Genomic DNA, 18552 nt, shown 5'->3' with positions numbered 1-18552 from the left:
GCCTCAATGGGGTACAGATTTGCAGGATTCAAAAACGTGTCAACATGACTCGTTTTTGCATTTTTCCTGCAGAAATGAACTTGTTTGTCAGGAAGAAAATACCAGTTACCAATTAACCCTGCCAGATAAGCTCTAATCGTTACTCTTCTCTATATCTTTTACGGTCTCTTTTTGAACCATTTCGAGCATTTGATTTTTTGAAGTTGTTGACCTGCTACTAGCCCAAAATTTGCTTCCGCTATTTTTTTTTTATGTAACGGATTTCAGCGACGTTTGAAGGAGTTTGCACCTATTAATATCTCTTGACGCGAGTTTATTATTAGAATGTTGTTGTATATTAAAGAAAGGATATTTCGAAAATGATCAGTGATTGAAGAACTGGGTTTTTGAATTGAAGCAATGATGAGCTGAAATTTAGGCAAATGTAAAAAATTTCTATGACTCTTTTTAGTACAGTTTTTTTTGAAACAAAGCATAAAAAATCGGCGAGGCAGCATATACACATATAACCGAAAGTTATATATATATATATAACTTTTTCCTTTTTAACTTTTCAGTGTTTTATGACTTTATTTATATATTCAACTGCCCTACCATTTTCTATCTAAATGCGTTTTGGGAACAGAAGACAACTATGCAAATAGGCATTTGCACCTAATTAAATATGAGAACCTAGTTGATGTCTCAGTGTAAACAGTTTGGTAGTGGCACGATCACTTGCACACACATTATTTACCATGTCATCTTTCAACTTATAAATGATTAACTTCCAGCTCCTTGTGCAGAGGATTATTTGTCGCCGAGCTACTTGTTATTATCGTCGTCAGTATCTAAACTTAAGGATGGTAGCGATGCACACATGTTGGGTATATCTTAATATTTACTGAATATAAAAAGTCATAAAATGAGTAACGTGGAGCAATGTTGGAATACATGTATCACCTGAGCTAACATCTAGCCGTCTAAGTGAAGACATTGTTTACTTAATAACAGTTAACAATATTTATTGTTTTCGCATGTCGTTGGAGGCAATTTTTATGGTTTCCTCCACATGGGCATGGAACAGGTTCATTCCGGATAGTTCTGCAGGGATGCTTGAGTGCTTCACGGAAGTACCTACAGTGCTACTGTGCAGGTAATGTATGGCTCTGCAAGCGATGTCCGTAGAAAACTAGATGTCGCGTTAAGCGACTTGTTCGTAGAATCCCGGTGTCGGACCCGGCCATTAATAGGACTTAGGGGTCCATTGGGTTGACTCTGGGCTGTGAAGTGGGCGATGCACATAGAATGGGGGAAAATTTTAGAATTCTTCAGCAGCCGCTAACCATCCAGTTTCCCGAGTCGCGCCAGAGGGTTGGTGAGATCCCAGCGACTCTTGTAGAGGATCTCATTGGAGCGGGTTGACTTCGATGAGTTGATCGAATTCAACGAATTCTGGCTGCCATGGAAGCTTTTCGTTGATGAAGTCGATGAAACAGAAGAGCTTGTTGAACAGGTCGACATGTTGCGGCTCCTCGTCGGTTTCTCCTCGACCAGGAAGAGGTTGAAGTTCTTCATAATGGGAACAAGAAAGGCCATCTTGATGTTTGCTGGATTTTGAAGTCGCTTTTTTTTAGATGAGGTAAGCTCGAGTAATCCTTAGAGGCTGTTGAGCGAATTGTGATACGTTTATTTCGAACCGGCTTTTATATTTACTCACGACAGTGACCACTGCCCTTTCCAAACGGCCGCGACACTCAAAAGAAGGAGTACAGAGACACCAGTCTAGACACATGTTGCCTCGCTTTTACCGCCTTTTACCATCTTTGCCGCCATCAGTGGCTCTGATAAGACACCCAGCACCGTCAACGCCTAGGCTATCGCCATAGCCGCCGCTGCGTCCGTCGGTGATCACAAGAGCGCCTGTCGGCGGAGATATCGTCGCGATCTAAATGCGCAATTTTGAAGAGTGTTAAGCGTCTCGACGATCTTAAATGGCGAGAAGGGTGACAGGACATGGTTCAGGACCTATGGCGGTAGAAATCAAGTCGCCACCTCACTATAGATCGTCGCTGGCCTAGCTGTCGTAGGACTGTGGTTTGTGCCGGCCGCTGCGAACAATTGGAATAGAAGACAAGGGCAGTCTATTAAACTGATATGATGGTTCGAGATGCGCTTCATGTTTTTATCGACTATATAAATCTAAAATATCGTGTCGTACACGTTATCCACGCTATATTCAGCTCAGCGTCTGGGCGATGTAACAGAGCAGCCCTACTTGAACGGCAGACACGTCCAAATGGATAGTATTAAGAAGTGCCTGCCTCATTGATTGAAGACAGCTTCGATGATTTCTTTTTCTATAATTTCAAATGCAACGGCTTGTTTGTATCTAGGCGTAGCAAATTGAGGACCAACAAGAAGTCTGCTACTCGCTTTGTCTGGTAGGGCTGTTACCGAGCGGATGCTCTTTTGTCGAAGAGGAAAAAGGCTATCGGCTATGCATTTAAATTCAACGCTGCACGTAAATATCGACATCGAGACACGATAAAGTCTATAAGACATTGATAGACACGAACATCACTTAAAAGGCTCTTTCTGGGCACTGTATTTTTTGGGATAGTCTACACAGAAGAGTCAAGAAAAATCCAGTTAACGCTTTCGTTTGGGTTGGGTGCTGCCATAGTGAACCGGACAGCTCCTTTCAAACCAATATGTGTTGATACAATTAGGTAACCAAAAGCTTATTTTAACCAAAACGCGCAAAATACAATATTATGATATGATACTAAGATTACGATATGGTGGAGTATAGAAAAATGGAATATTTGTTTTATGAAAATCACGCACTTACGCTGTACGATATTTTTACAACATTTAAAGACGACATATTTTGTTTTCGCTGGGCATAAAGCCTTCGGTTGGCTTATTGCTGGTACTCACGTACCTCAAATTTACACAGTATAAGCCAACCCAAGATACACCAAGCTACTATGACAGGATTCCAGCTAAGACGCCTTTGAAGTTGCAAATAATTGCCCATGCCAATATTTGATTTAAGAACCTCTTTACATGACAGGAGTAGCCGGAGGCATTAAAAAAACTTGCATAAAATACACTACCGCTCAGGTATAAATGAATAACCGGTAACTTCTCTGTATATATGTTAGTTTGCCCTCACGGAATGATAAGTAAATGCTTAAAAATTCAAATCATTAGTACATACCACGACCCTAAGTTATTCCTAGTCTACGTATGGCGTACATGCTTGTGAACTGAATATGCTTTTGATTACTAGACCATAGAGCAAAAGTCCATGTTAGGTCTGGTACGTTTGCAAGTTACCATAACACAGATGGAGTTACGGCACAGATGTGGAGTTATTGATGAAGATGACAATAGCCTAATCGTAAAAAAAACTGACCCAACTGTCCTTGCAGCAATAGTCACGACATGACATCATACTTTGTAACTACTTCAGGGTTTATCGATGTACCATAAGCATCATCTCGTCCATTGTAGATAGCGAGTGTGTACAAGGGGGTATGCAAAAAAAAAAACTACTTCATCGTTGTTACCACTTGACCCCCCCTTCCCCCCATGGGTTGTCACTGCGGAGAAAATATTTTCAACTGGACGCAGCTTGGCTTATCAAAGAAAATTATGGCGGAAGTAAGAGACCTCGTTTTCAGGCTAGAGCTCAAACTCAAAAAAACATTGCGAACAGAACAACAAGCAAAGTAAAAGATGGCGGTGGGATGAGGATTCTGCTGCATTTTGAACAGGTAAGCAGTGCCACCTCACGGATGGGTAAAGCATTGCGAACCTCTACTGACAAGGTTAAACTGTGGCCCAACAATGTACGCCTAAATAGGGCTGCAGGTGATTAGGTCCGACCCCTACATTCAGAAGGATAGAAAAAGCAAAAATATGTTAGAGAAGAAAAAGGTAGCATTTGTATCTAATGGACAGTTAGACTGAGATTAAAGTGCTCAAGCATTCACCACTAGCCTCTCTACTATAAGGTATAATTTAAATAACGTTACGCTTGAAAAATCAATTGCAATACGTTTCAGCTGTCCATCTGTTAGTAAATAAGTTTCATGTATGTAATGAATCTTATGTTACCATAAAGTTTTGAAAATTCGAGGACAAAGAGCATCCTCTGGCAGGCGTCTGATGGAATCCAACATGCTTTTAAACGATTTATATTGTAAGCCTAGCGCTAAGGCGCGATCAAGAAGGATCATCAAAAAGACGCACAGGTAGCCAGAATCCTGGGCAGAGAAGCAAGCAGGGTACATTCATTTCTATAACGGATGCACATCGTAAATAGCTAATGAAGTAATACGACTCATGAAATAATATCTCAAACTTCGAAGAATTCTGTAATTTCCCAAGTTCTAATACCAATGCACATCACACTACGGGGGCATATCTACAGCGTGTATTACGCTGCTGCAATAATTTGTCTAAAAGTGGAGTCTATTTGTATTTCTCGTCCGAAGCGTAACGATCCCAACATTGTTTCAGCCTGCGAAATTTTATTTGAGACAAAACGAGCCGAAACTCGTTCGGTGCACGCGAGCGGCTCCCAGGATCGCTGACAATAAAGACGAATTTTTTTTGGGTCCACGTTAGACTAGGTAGAAAAAGGTCAGCGCACACGTATACTCATACACTGCCAAACAGGTAAACAAATACAAGGCATCAACAAACAATGAACGAGAACAACTACGACATCATCCGATTGCTCTAATGATTCAACATTCTATTTTTCGTGGAGCGGTGCTAACGTCGATGCAATGACAGTAGAACTTTCACCGCATTGGCGTTTAATTCGTCCTGCCTGTACCTCGATCTATTAAACTACTCAAAGGTAACGCTATGCAAGTGATACTTCAAACATATTCGTGGTCCGTATTGACTTAGATAGTGGCAAATATGGGCATAATAAAGCATAGAAAAAAGCGAGCCCATAAACAGGTCCTCTGAAAGATTCAGCATGAAAAATCAATATCATTAGGTTTATGGCAATTCGTCTTTCAACAAATTCAACGGTGAGATCTAAATTCAACGTTCTGCTGTATTCTCCAGTTCGAATAAATAGCTTGTTTCACAGTATGTACCATAAGAAAACGCTTTTCCACAAAGTGTATAGAACCGAAGTGGAACTCGTTTTAGTGTGACTCTTTGAGTGTATATATATATATATATATATGGAAAACTTATGGTATTTCTCATTAATGGTAATTCAGCGCCGAAACTATGGATCGATACGCTACACTTAGCTCAAGTAAAAAAAAAACATGGTCAATCCCTTTATTTCCATTCGATCTGATCAACGACTCGATTCGTGGTAACAATGGGACCGATGGCCTAACGGATACCTGCATTCATACTCTTGAAAGAATTAGGTGCAATCAGTCGCTTAAAAATTGGGCTATTCTGTGTGTGTTGTGTCCAATGGGCTCAGTAGATGCCACAGCCTACCGCTGTAATTAAAAAATCAACTCATCGTCTTGGTGCGCTTCCTCTGTATTTATAAGACATCTTTTACACTGAGCCTGATATCTCCAAAAAAAACCAGGAAATCGTAACCTGTATGAAAACTGCAATCTGACGCTCGTTGGTTTGATAAAGACCAGATCGCGCGGTTTCATCTCTGTATGAAACCTTTTGCGGAAAGCAGTTTTTTTGTATTCCCTGGAGTTTTATATACGCGAGACTTAGCAAGAAAATATAGTCCTCAGTATAAGTTTCTATTATGAATTAAAACGTTCTTTTGAACTAATACAGTATACTTACAATATTGCAAACAACTTTCGTTTGTGTGGGAACTTATAGCTGGCTAAAAGACGACATAGCTTAAGATCTTGTTCTCATTACGCTGATTTTTCTTTCAGTATCTAAGGACAAAAGAATCGAAATGTATCCATACGTCTAATACAAACATTTTTCATTTGAAACTGAGTGAAGTCCTACAACATGGTGGGTCTTCTACGATAACGATGTTTTACTTTACTTATCGATTCCAATTATAAATCCACAGGAACTATATAATTTAACACAAATTTTAATGGTGAATTCAGACAATCAAGCTCTACCAAGTTTGCTAAACTTCTTGAATTTGTAGTAGAACTTGAAGTTTGAATTTGTAGTTCAGGGAGATGTTAGCCCTTGGGGCTTTGCTGATGCGATTGGAATTACCGGCAGTACTTGGAAGATTAGCTTACCAGCAATAACTAGTTATACCTTTTGAACGTTTTCTATGAACGTTGAACCAGCTAATTTTTATAGCTAACTAACTAAGGAAATAGAACGGACCCGCAGAACCCATTTTGTCTGCGATTCATTGAAGACATGTTGGACCTTCACTGATTACTTCGCTACTAGTAAACGATTATACTTCGCATCTTTTTTCGCATCGATTTTTGCAAGCTCCACTCCCCAAAAAATCATTATGTGATATTCTTTTGTTTATATTATGACACTACTCGAACATTTCAGTGTGTTATGTCCCTGTTCTGACAAGTTAAAAGGACAATAATCTAGACTACCTAGATAAGGTTTGACGACCCTGGTTCACAAGTGTCATATTAGCCGTCTTATAGGTCTTTATATGTAAAGTGCGTCAAGGAGTCCTAATTCGTAGAACGGAATGCCCCTATAATTATTTTAACGATTTCTTAAGACCATATGAACTCCTATGCAGTTGACCACTCGATAGACGGTCACTGCAAATGGACACATCTCGTCGCATCTGACAACTTTCGAAACAAGTTACCACGGCATGCAACTTTATTCCTCCATCGGAACAGCCAGATATTTGACCGACAGATTCGGTCGAAACGAATAGAAATGTATACGGTATAATGTTATAGCTACGCTGATTAAATTGCTTGCCATTTATTCGGGTAAGTGCATGCCTGTAGGTATCAAACGTATATATGAAGTCCCTTTGGTTTCCTAATAATGTCGATGTAATGAAAGCATCGTCAGTAGGAGTCTATCCAATTGTGAAGGTCGTGTGCTTATCTAACTAGCTTTTATATTATTAAATCTCTCATATTAGGTCTCCAAAACAAATTGTGTGGCATAACATAGAGTAAAATTTGCTATCGCGACATTCAACCATAACGATACTTCATAAAAGAATAGGCAGAAAGTAACGTAACAGGATATTCGCTAAGTGGTGTTTCACAAATCCCAATATTCACGGTGACCAGATGATTGTTTCCCATTTTTACAAACGGCACCTAGACAAAGATTAATACCAGACGTGACTTTTCTCTGAGGTTTCTTTCTACCTACATTCGTCGCCGGTAAGTACAGATCACTATTTGTTTCTGTGTCCGTTTCTAAGGCTTAATCGATTTTCCCTTCGCATGCTACAGCTACCTTATGAACCTTACAAAATATTCGACCTTTTCTTCTGCCTAGCATCACTGAACCTACATAGAAACGAAATGGCATAAAGTTACTAGTTGATTGCCAGCTGCTCTGTGTTTCAGGATAGGCGAATCGGTAAATCGATGTCGTTAAGATCGATCAATCATTACCGCATGAGACCCTCGTACTTAACTAGTTCATACTGTGGGCTACATAGAACAACAATGAAAAAAAAAAACGGTGTTGGCACTATGTAGAAAATAGATATCAGTTAGCATTGTCGTGTGGCGTCAACGGCATCCGACTTATCATTACTCAGTCGTACGTGTTTGATGAGACGACGGCCGGAAGCAGCCAAAGGAGACACCAGAAATGGAAGCGGTTATGGCAGACCATACAATTGGCAAATAAGCGATGGAGCACGGTGTCATTGGAAGTGAAAGACGACAAGCGTCCGTCTGTCAGCCAAAGGGTGAGTACCTGTTGACATTTCTATACAATCAAAAGCTACTATCAAGGACTACGGCGATCTATTAGACTCTATTTTGTTTTATAAGCATAGTTCTATGTCTAGTCCGATACCTTTACGGTTCTCCGGGCAATTAACAGTGACGTTCTCGTTATAGAAACCTGTCAATAGCGACGTCTATCATTCACGAAGCAGTATGGAGAAGGAAGGGCGTGATTTGCTTCAGGTACATGCGTTAGATTAACTAAATGAAAGGTATTTGTTTTGGAGAAGCACGTGGTAGAATGAAGATATGCCCTGATTCGCAGAGTCAAGTCTTCTTCAAAATGGCTCAAATGTTGACGTTCCGTGTCTTTAGTGCGAAGAACACAAACTTTAAGCCTCCTTCATTATGAGAGCCCATATCGTAAGGTTTTACAAAACTCTTCAATACACAGTATAGGGGAACTTGCAAGGTACACTTACATTAGAATAATAATTAATTTTTGCTAGGAAGTATCAATCTTATATACAAAAATCAATATCGTTCTCTATAGAGGTAAGAAAAAAAAGAGGAGGTAAAAAAGAAAAGTACCAATTGTAGTAAATGTTTTTCCTATTATAGGAGTGACATCAGTCTTTAGGGAATCAGTGGTTTGTGGAGCGCTCAAATCTAAAAGCTTCTTCACTGCAAGCCTTTTTTTTAGAGTCGATGTGACCGCCTGCTCTACTAACAAAACATAAAAGCGTAAGCCTTTCGATTTTCACTAGGTCACAAAGCACTCTTAAAAATATAAGTGGCTACGCCACTAGATATATATATATATATATATATATATATATATTTAGAAGAGGCACTCGAACCACCGCCAAGCTACTGTATCTCAAAACAACACAGGCGGGAGGCACAGACCGACGCCACTATGCTTTCTCACTATTCAGATGACAAAAAACCATAACTTCTATCAAAATGGCTTTCCCTTTGTGGAACTATAGAAATGTCTATTTGTGCTAGTGATTACATCCATTACTTTTTTACCCATCAATTCAGCGGCCAATCATGGGCGTGAAGGGGTCAGGTGATCAAGTGTTAAACTAACGACTTTGTTATGACCTGATGACAAGTAGTCCTCTAATGCACGCACACAATCAGCCAGGTAAGACACTTATCAAGATGTGTGCGTTTGTCTGTCGCCTAACTTGGTGTATATACGTTTTTGTCTCTCTCTCTCTCTCTCTCTCTATATTTGCCAGGCGCGCTAATGTTTCTTACTTGGCGATTTTTTTAAACGTGTTAATGAAGTTTCTTTGAAGTAAAATATGATACAAAATAAAGCCGGTTTTTCTTGGGTGGTCATACGAGAAGAATCTAAAGTGCATATAGCAATAGGTTCTTTTATTCAGTCTCAAGATACAGCGATCTGCAGATCACCAAAGGAATATTCGGTGTGTTAGTTGTTGAAGCTACGCCTAAGTTGATAAGTCAATCTAGGCCCAGAGGTACGTTGTCCGATGCCACTTCAGTTATCGTCTGTGTTTGTCAAGCATGTCCAATTGCGTCTGCTTGTCCTCTATAGCTTAGAGTTTGCCTAAAGTACATCGGAGAATCGTCAACGTCCATCTGGAACATGCGAAGGTTAGTATAAGTTTTGCACTGTTTGCGACACGTTACAGCTTTAAGGAAGAGGTACGATCCTTACCAGCTGCTACTGTCGCACCCGTAACATCTTAATTATCTTCCTCTCCCAGTTCGAAAGCCGGACATGCTTATATAGTGGAGGCCGTAAGCCGGTCGATCACTCTTAGCATAGGAAGTGGTCTATCTTGGGCCTTAAAAATAGAGCGAACGGATGACACGAGGTATGTTTGCGTGTTGATTATCGTCACGTAACATCTTCCCGTTCACCACAAACTACCACTTTTACTTGAAGAAAAACGTCGGAGCTTAGACTACTCAAGGAAGTCATGGCCCTCCTAAGCCCTCTGAAGAACTTCGACTTTCGCTGGATAGTCGTAGCTCGTTCGGAGGACCGACGAGGTCGTTGCGACAGCTCAGTATACCCCGTCCTTGTAAATGTCATCAATCTTCGTTCGTGCCGGGAGAGTCTGGGCGGAATATACCGCAGTAGGTGGGACCTGACTCAAAACATCGGAAACGCTCGTCGGTGACCCACTGTGCCGTGCAAGTGAAATGTGCACCGAGAGGACTCACATAGTGGAATCTATGAGTGCGGTTTCAGGGTTCAGTCATCAAAGTAGACCAACGGGGTTCAAAATTTAAACGCCTTCTATACGGTGGTGCTTTTCTTGATAATAAAAAAAAAAAAAAAAACGTACCTAGAGAAATTGCCTGCATGGCCAGCTCTGCGCTTTTGTGAAATTGGACTACGTGAAGTGATGCCGTAAAATCCGTAAAGTGAGTCCGCAACTTATGTTTCTGACTAAACATTCAAAAAACAAGGAACGAGTCCCATAATTTTCTAAAGACGCCCGACAAGAAATGTTGAATATGTTTACCGTTATTTAATGAATTCGCTACCAAATACGTGTCACTTCTATTACGTAAGCACATGCCATATTCGTTGCGGAAATGCCGAAACGTAAAGGAAGATGGCGTATAGTTAGAAGCCTCTCGGAACACTAGAAAAGGACCACATGTCAAATAATCAGCTAACGAATTGATAATAAACATTAAATACGAGTCGTAATTAACAACTTCCAGTTTTACGTGTAGTACTTCGACCAAGTTACGCAAATAAATGTATGTCAGATACGTTCTATTGACAATCAGTCTGTATTAATCAGTAAGATTCGTTCATTCATTGTAACCCGATCAATTAATAAACTTCTGCTGTGATATTGAACCCTCGGTGATCTAATTTGAATTTTTTAGGGCGCAAATAAGGCTTCGCCTTTGTGTAGGTGTCTACGATACTATGTCTGTATCCACTGCGAATAATAAGTGATAAAATTACTATGATGGTCGCTACTATGATAACACTACAATGGTAGTCGAATTTAGCTTAGCCAACAAAAATTAAAAGCAGACGATTATTAAACGAGGTTTTTCTCGCTAACAAAAATAACTCGTGATTCGCTGAATGAGAACTTTCGGAAAACTTCAATGTTTTATTCAATGAAAGCAACGCGGGAAGCAAACTAGCTTTCTCGGCAGTTTCTAGTTTGCAAACGCTTAGTTCCATAGACGATTCGCTATGTATGACCCTCAAATGCGCACAGAATCGATGTATGTCGCATTTACTCCGACATTGTAGCGGTTAGCATCAGAATGCATCTACTGATCAAAAGGTTATTGTTGCTTCTAAGTCCACAGAGTCAGTGCACAAGCTCCCAGATCAGTGTCATGGATTCCAGTATGTTTTAGGCATGTAAACAGCGGGTGTCACCGGAGCGAGACGTTCGTATTGTGATTTCGTTCGTGGTTCCGCTCGCTCAGACATCGGGAATATACTCCGTGTCTAGTTATCGAGTCCGCCTGAGTGTGTCGCATAAAAATCTACGAAAAGGAACCAATGGGCAAAGGAACATATTTGGACTTTTACGTATACCAGTCTAATAGCAGAACACGATCGTCTCTGATCAACCGACTACCTGTTCCATGGCTTTTAGTGTACTACAACGAATTTCGCATGCTTCGAATACAGTTCAGCCAACCCAATTGCTAGGACCGCTGGCTTGATTTAATGACGAACATAAGGGAGAATGAAAGAAATAAAAGACAAAAAAAGTATCTGTTTAAATCATGAAGAGGATTTTTACTAGAATATAAGCAGGCGAAAATTAGCGGCCTCTTGCTCAGGCTTCTCGCTTTAACTATACGCACATAGGGCTATTAGGACTAAAGTTCCTTAACAGATTGTCAACAAAAGCTCGTAACATATTCAGTGGTATTCCTACCGCCTACGGGATACTCGTCCTTTACCCACAAGAAGTGTGATAGAACATTAGATATTCACGCTTATCTTGATATATTCATCTCAATCGAACGTGTAGATTTAAGGCTTCAAGCGCGCTTCAAGCGCTGTCTATTTTTCCTTGAAGCTGAACTCTTGAATGCCTTAAATGCAACATAGGTCAGATGTGTTACATCAGACCTAAAATTGCGCCAGAACACACATTTTAGGTACAGCAAGATTTCTGGGTAATTAGAACTACTCATCCATGCTTTATTTTTGATAATTGATTGCACTAGAATGTATAAAAATCGAATTTGTTTAATAGATAATTATAGTTATCTAGTAACTGCTTGCACGGTGTACCACCATGGTGGCGCCTACAGCTCGCGCGATTTCCTAGCCTACAGCTCGCGCGATTTCCTATACGTTAATCAACAACGTTACTATGATTGAACTCGAACAACGTGTTCTATGCGCGCATAGGATATGCGAACGTTCGCATATACTATGTGCACGTCTGATTTTTTTGTTTCTCATTTGTTTAAGAAAACGAATTAACATTTAATTATTATAATATTATTTGTTTTCATTTGAGTGTACTAAAGAAAGCGCATCCTCTAATATCTACTTCACATATATTCCCAGGGCATACCTAATGGAGAACAGAATCTGTCCTTACCAATGTTGAGTTTATTCACGATATAACAACTGAACGCTGGCAGAATCAGAGTTCTAGTCATCAAATTGTCTCTGAAGCCAATCTGTAATTTTCTCCCCGTTTATGGATTTCATAGATCAATCGTAGACACTGTCCGTCTCACCCAATCGCGTCCTGTAGAATAACCGCTGTTTATACGACAGTTTGCACACTTCCGCCGATTAACGCTGATGTAACCGTGAATCCGTAGCCTGGACCTAGATGCCCCATTTCGCACTGCATTGCCCTGCATTGTTCAATGCAGACAGATTTGGCATCAGTTCCACCGAAAGCCGACACGCAACTCTCGGTGGTCGATGCCACCCTTAACAATTAGGCGCCATAGGGGTAACGCCCGAATTGATCAGGTACAGGGTAGTGACCCCTTATCTAGTTTCCTGTTGCCTATGACATTAACGATGCAGACGGACACCATATGGCTACCTTAATCACTCGTACTCCTTAGATGGTTGGGTAATCCTTTTAGTAGGTGTGAGACATCAGTTCGATCGCTTCTCAATGGCACTCGATAAACGCCAATAGAAGCCGGAGCCTCGCGTACGAAGTCCCGCAGATGATGCGCACAATTCCGTTTTTGAGGAGGATTAACCGTTCGTACAATAAATACGGTAGACCGTGAAGGCAATTTTTGTATTTTTTTTTGGCTGGACAACTTACATTGGCAATACTCGATATGTTAGCGCTTTCCAGTAGCGGCGTTAGGGTTCGTTAGATCCCATCGCGACTGGTAAATACTCTGCGTTGAGTGCGATGACCGAAGGGAGTGGTCACGGTTTCTAGACGGGGTAGACGCCGTTTTACCGGAACCTTTATTGCCGCAATCTGATTGGCTCTGACTACGTCTGAGCTTATCAGTGTTGTAGAGATCGTAATTGGACTTGATTATCGGAATTACGAACGCCATTCTGCCCGTTGGTTGGTGACGTTTCCGAGATGTATAACAAAAAAACTTTCCTAGAAATTTGTACCTTGCCTGGTTATCAGAGTCCAGCAGATTTATGTCAGTTTAAACTGCAAGCCTTTACCTTTCGTTGAGCTATACTCAATTTTTTTTCTGCCACTCTCTGTCTGCTGGCGCGATAGCATTAGTTCTGTGGCGCAGTCTCACCTACATATATACAAGCCGCTACTCACTCCAGACAGACGACTCTTTCCCAAGCGACAATCGTTATCGTCTCGATCTAACTGCGCAACCTGTACAAGAATCGCCACCAGCCCAACGCCGTGGGATCTCCACGCCCTAATATGTTCTACCCGTGCCACTTACCTCGTAGCACCCAGTTTATTAAATAGTAGTTCCTTGGTCCCCAGCAGCCACCCCCTTGACCTTGTTTTTCGGGAAATAATTAACAGCAACAGCATATATATATATATATATACATATATATATATATATATATATATATGGGATAAATTACATCTGTCACTCCTTGATATAACCCTAAGGAAACTATGAGTGACATATTGTTTACATCGACATGACGGATTCGATAGAATCGATGTTCTTGTCAAGATATGTCCCTCCGTTTGTCGATCTACTCACCGTGCTATTGCTAAACCAGGCCACCTATAAAGTTTCAAGGTGACAAAATGACACATATTCCCCGGCTTGGCACGGAATTACGGTGCAAATGACGCGCTTATTACAGAAGCTGTTTGTTGGTGTAGTCCGATGTTCGTCACTGTTCTTGTTGTGAAGAAATGAATTACCGCACTTCCTTCAATACAACGGCACTCCCAAGGGGGCCTTTCATAATTAGTGGTAGTTCCACAAAAAAGTGTGAGTGACCCAACGAAGCCTTGAAGCAGGCGTAGCCTTATAGAGCGCCGCGTCATCCTCGATTATTATAGCAAGCAACAACGACTGTAGTAGTGGTCAATTAAGAATGAGAAGATTTGTTTTGTTGTAGATTTTAGTTGGCAGGTAGACAGGCCCGTGCCTATTCCCCGCTTATAACGCATAAGTTCTATAACTAATGTATAGATTAAAAGCCCTATGAAGACTCATATTACTAAAGCCTGAATGAATTGTCGTCAACAGCTTTTGGGCTCTTTTAGTTAAAGCTCTTAGGAATAAAAGAAGAATAGTAAAAAAATCTTTTTTTTCATTTATAAAGTCAATTATATTTCAAGAGTAAAAATTAAGGTGAATCATAATCATCATCATAACGTGTCGCGTAGTTTGTCAATGGCCAATGATGAAACATTTCAAATTCGAAACCAACATGGGTGACGCAATGAATACTTATGACAAAACGGCAGACGCTTTTCATTTTTGAGCTAAAAATACTCGTCATGTCGTAAATACAGTATGCTGTAAAGATAATTGAAGTTGGCATTAAGGACGCTTATTTTCAATGGGTTTGTCTTCAATAATGTAGGGACAGCCCCGATCATTTGCAAAGTATTATATACGTATATAATTGCAGATTACGTCACAGCCTGGCTACAAACAACTACAGAAATTATAACGAAACACTGTATAACATATGTAACAGAAACGTCCAATTGGCGTCAACATAGCTACGAATTGCCGTGTCAGACGCCTCACCAACTGGAATTGAACTTGATGGCGAACACTGTTTAGTAGCTTCTCAATAATAACTTCCATTAAGAGCCGACAGGTTTAGTATCTGTTCTGGCCCGCCTGTTTCTATTCTTCACGGCTAGCTGACGTAACCGCCGTTTTACAGTCGTCCTCTTTCCATTTGTGCTTGTCACCGCGACCGTCTCAATCACCCATAAACGTGACATCTTTAACAACGATGGCTTTTAGGGCGCGTTGAATGCGAACTCGTGACCAGACAAGCGGATGTCGGGTCTCGTCAAGTTCACAAGTCGTCTTTTGACTAAAGGCGCACGAAACCCGACTGCTAGAGTCCATTACTAATACTGGCCAGGCCAGGAGGGCCTGCAACGACCTCCAAATTGGGCCGGCATTGTACCGTGTGCCGTTGATAGTTGCTGCGCGCGTTGGATACGACAACAAGGACGCAATCAAATAACGGTAGAAATGTGGCAAAATGCGCTGTAGCACTCAACGGTTCTACTCGGATTATGATTAGTTCTGAAGGTTATTGGAAAAAAGAAACAGTCGTACCTACCTATTTAGGTAGGTACGACCGTTATGTGCTGGATAATAAGGCTATTGAGGGTAGTGTAGCGTCCAGCTTGCGTGGTGCCATAAGGTCGGTCGAAAAAAAGGTCGTTGGTTTCGCAACAAGATGTAGGCATGCCTTTTTTGCATAACAGAAAACAAGGTTTATTAATATATAGTAAAATAATTATAGGCGTTATCTGCATAATAATCTGTAAAAATGTTTTTTTATAGACTGTTTACCTATATTCATGCAATTATTATTTCGTTTCATGTGCCACTCCTATATTAGACCTTTCAGTGCAATATGCAACATGGGGAACAAAAGTAGAAACAAGGTCCAGTAACAGATAATGTTATCTCTGCTGAATAAACAGAATCCACTAATCAAATAAAAGTCGATTGTGAAGTATTGTCAATTATGTAATCGTCGTCCTTAATTTACCTTGCCTGTTTTTTTTTTGATAGGTTGTCAGCTTCTCGGCGCAGTTAGCTAAAAGCGATCAAATAGGCACCGTAATGTTATTTTTACTAACGTATGCACGGCCTAAGAACATGGAAACAGGTTGAAGCCATTATAAATGCTCGACAGTTTTGGATTTTAGCCCTTTATTTTCCCGAACGCCGGCTAAATTTGACCCTGAAAAAAGATTTTTCTTCCCACTAACCTAAATCGGCCCCAGAAGATTCTCCAGCTGTACATAGCAAACGTTTGTAGTGGTTATCAAGCACTGAGTAAGACCTAGCTATACAAAAAATATTGGCCTAAAAATAATTATTATTTGGATTAAATAGAAGCTAATCCTTGTTCTCAATGACAACGAAAAGCTCCCATGTGTGGTTATAGCCAATCAATTACTTAGCACAGGTCGTAAAGGTTTATATTCTGCTTGTATGCAAACACGTCCGGTTGTAATTCCGTTATCAAAATTAGTTTTGAATAACAGGCGCTTGTTGCTGATAACCGACCGGTCTGTGCCGTTATCGTTTGCCGCCAATACATTGTTGATGTTTGGGCACGAATTGCATCGTAAAAAGAAGATGGTGAAAGAAAATTAAAAAATGCGCTCATAATAACAACAACAACAACAATGACCTTGGTGGTAATAAAAAAGTTTTAAATTATGCCTTGTGTTTTCCATACGAATCTGATCTCCGTAATTATATACTATTTTTCGTTTCACCATTTGTCCACAGAGAAATGAAGGATAATATCAGAATTTATCGATATTTTGGCACTCTTACAAAAATCGATATGTCTACGCGCGTACGCTTAGATGCATCATGGAAAATCGCGGAACTGACTATGGAAGAAAGGTTTCTTTGGAAATCGCGGCACCACATTTAATAAAGTGACTGTCGAATGGCCAGTATCTGCTTTGACGAGTCGTTCAAATGCGGTTCATTATGGTAATGATCGACATATATTTTACTGGATCTGTGGATCTATTTTCTGCTGGCACCTACCGCCATAGAGTTTTGCAGTTTGCAACCCTCGATTTGCGCTCGGATGCCAAGAGGCATTACGAAATCATGGTGATGATGACGGTGATTATTGCTAAACGATGATCGTATGTAAACAAAAAAGGCAAAAATCAGGATCATCATTCGTAGGGAATTGGATTTTTAGTAACACATTTTTACAGAGGCAATGGCTACTGTTTGAAATGCGAAGTGAGTTTTTAACGAGTCAGAAAGTGAAGTCGTTAACAGCGCTTGGTTATTTTCATATTAGGCCTAAAGTAGCATCAGTTTAAAGATACTTGTAGGTTGCCGAAGCTAATGTTGTGTGTTCCGCTGCTATAAGTAACAGCTCACTTGAGATGGTAGTACATCAGACGGTAATATTCAACAAATGTACTTAGTCCCTCGTGGCCGATTCACCGAAGGCAGAAAATGTGTCGTAAACGCAGATAAAAAAAACTTTCAGGACAAAAGGTAATGCTGATATAAGCTGTCTACGTGTTTTGCAATGCGTTGCGCAGGGATGAAAGTTTACGACGCTCATTTTGTCAGTTTTGAGCCAGGTGCCGTCTATTATCGCTCAAACAATCTGTTCACATTTATGTACGGCTATAAGGATTTGTCAGAACAGGGAGTTCGATACGTGTATACTGAAATGACCCAATCAGACTAGTGATATTCATTAACGTTTCGTATAGTAGGGTTGTTACTGAAGCGTGTGTGCCCCTAGCTAGTTTCGAATAATTCACTTTTTAGGTCCCAAACTGTAGCCCCGAAGTCTGGATTGTGAAATCGTCAACAACAATACTTCAGTCATATTATAGCATTACCCCAGAAGCAACCTTTTTCTCTCATGTTTCTAAGCTTAGTGAGAATCGAATAGTTAAAGGTCTTAAGGGAAGACGTCTAAAATAGCAGATAATGCTACCAACACGCCGACAACGGCAACGAAGTCTATGGAGAAGTTGTTGCCGGTGTGGAAAAAACTAGAACAACAGTCGAAAAAATTTCGTCATAAGGATATCGTCGATGAGTACTAGTATTTTTGTTTTCGCGTATCGAAATACTACGCGAAATTTTCTGAGGAAGGTTGAAATAATCATGCCCAGATGACTTGTACGCCTTTTCTAGACTAATCACGAGATGCAGGCAAGACGAACATCAATATCGACCATCGTTTCAAGTTGTTCCCTGTGTTATTTAAAGTAAATAACATATCTCCCAGACTAGTCTGAGTAAATGTAGATAACGCTCAGTAGATCAAGATCTCCGCAATGGTCGATTTCAGTCTGTCATATAACCAAAAAACCAACATCTTCATACGCATATCTGAGGCAGTATTGATACTGCTATCTTATTTATTTTGAATGAGTGTTCATTCATAATAGTTTGTATACTTACCTTTGCGTTTATTATCGACATTTACCCATGGGTTAGCAATACCCGTATGTCTGCGTAGAAGTTGATAGAGTGTTTAGTCTATTTCCAAACAGCCGTCCCACATAAACAAGGGTACTATTCGAATAACTCAAAATAG

General features: G+C 40.4%; 1 long non-coding RNA gene across 1 annotated transcript; it reads right to left on the bottom strand.

The window, feature by feature from the left end:
* Positions 1–10131: 10131 nt before the first annotated feature.
* On the bottom strand, positions 10132–13762 carry LOC111270274 (uncharacterized). The gene is made up of 2 exons (XR_002686227.2): positions 12416–13762; positions 10132–11514 (listed from the first exon to the last, which is right to left on the bottom strand). It is a non-coding gene; the product is annotated as an uncharacterized LOC111270274 (long non-coding RNA).
* Between the last annotated feature and the right edge of the window lie 4790 nt (positions 13763–18552).

Source organism: Varroa jacobsoni, unplaced genomic scaffold (assembly GCF_002532875.2).
Source record: "Varroa jacobsoni isolate VJ856 unplaced genomic scaffold, vjacob_1.0 scaffold_1460, whole genome shotgun sequence".
NCBI classification, from domain to species: domain Eukaryota; kingdom Metazoa; phylum Arthropoda; class Arachnida; order Mesostigmata; family Varroidae; genus Varroa; species Varroa jacobsoni.
Note: the sequence above shows the minus strand (reverse complement) of the source record. Positions and strands in the feature narration are given on the sequence as shown.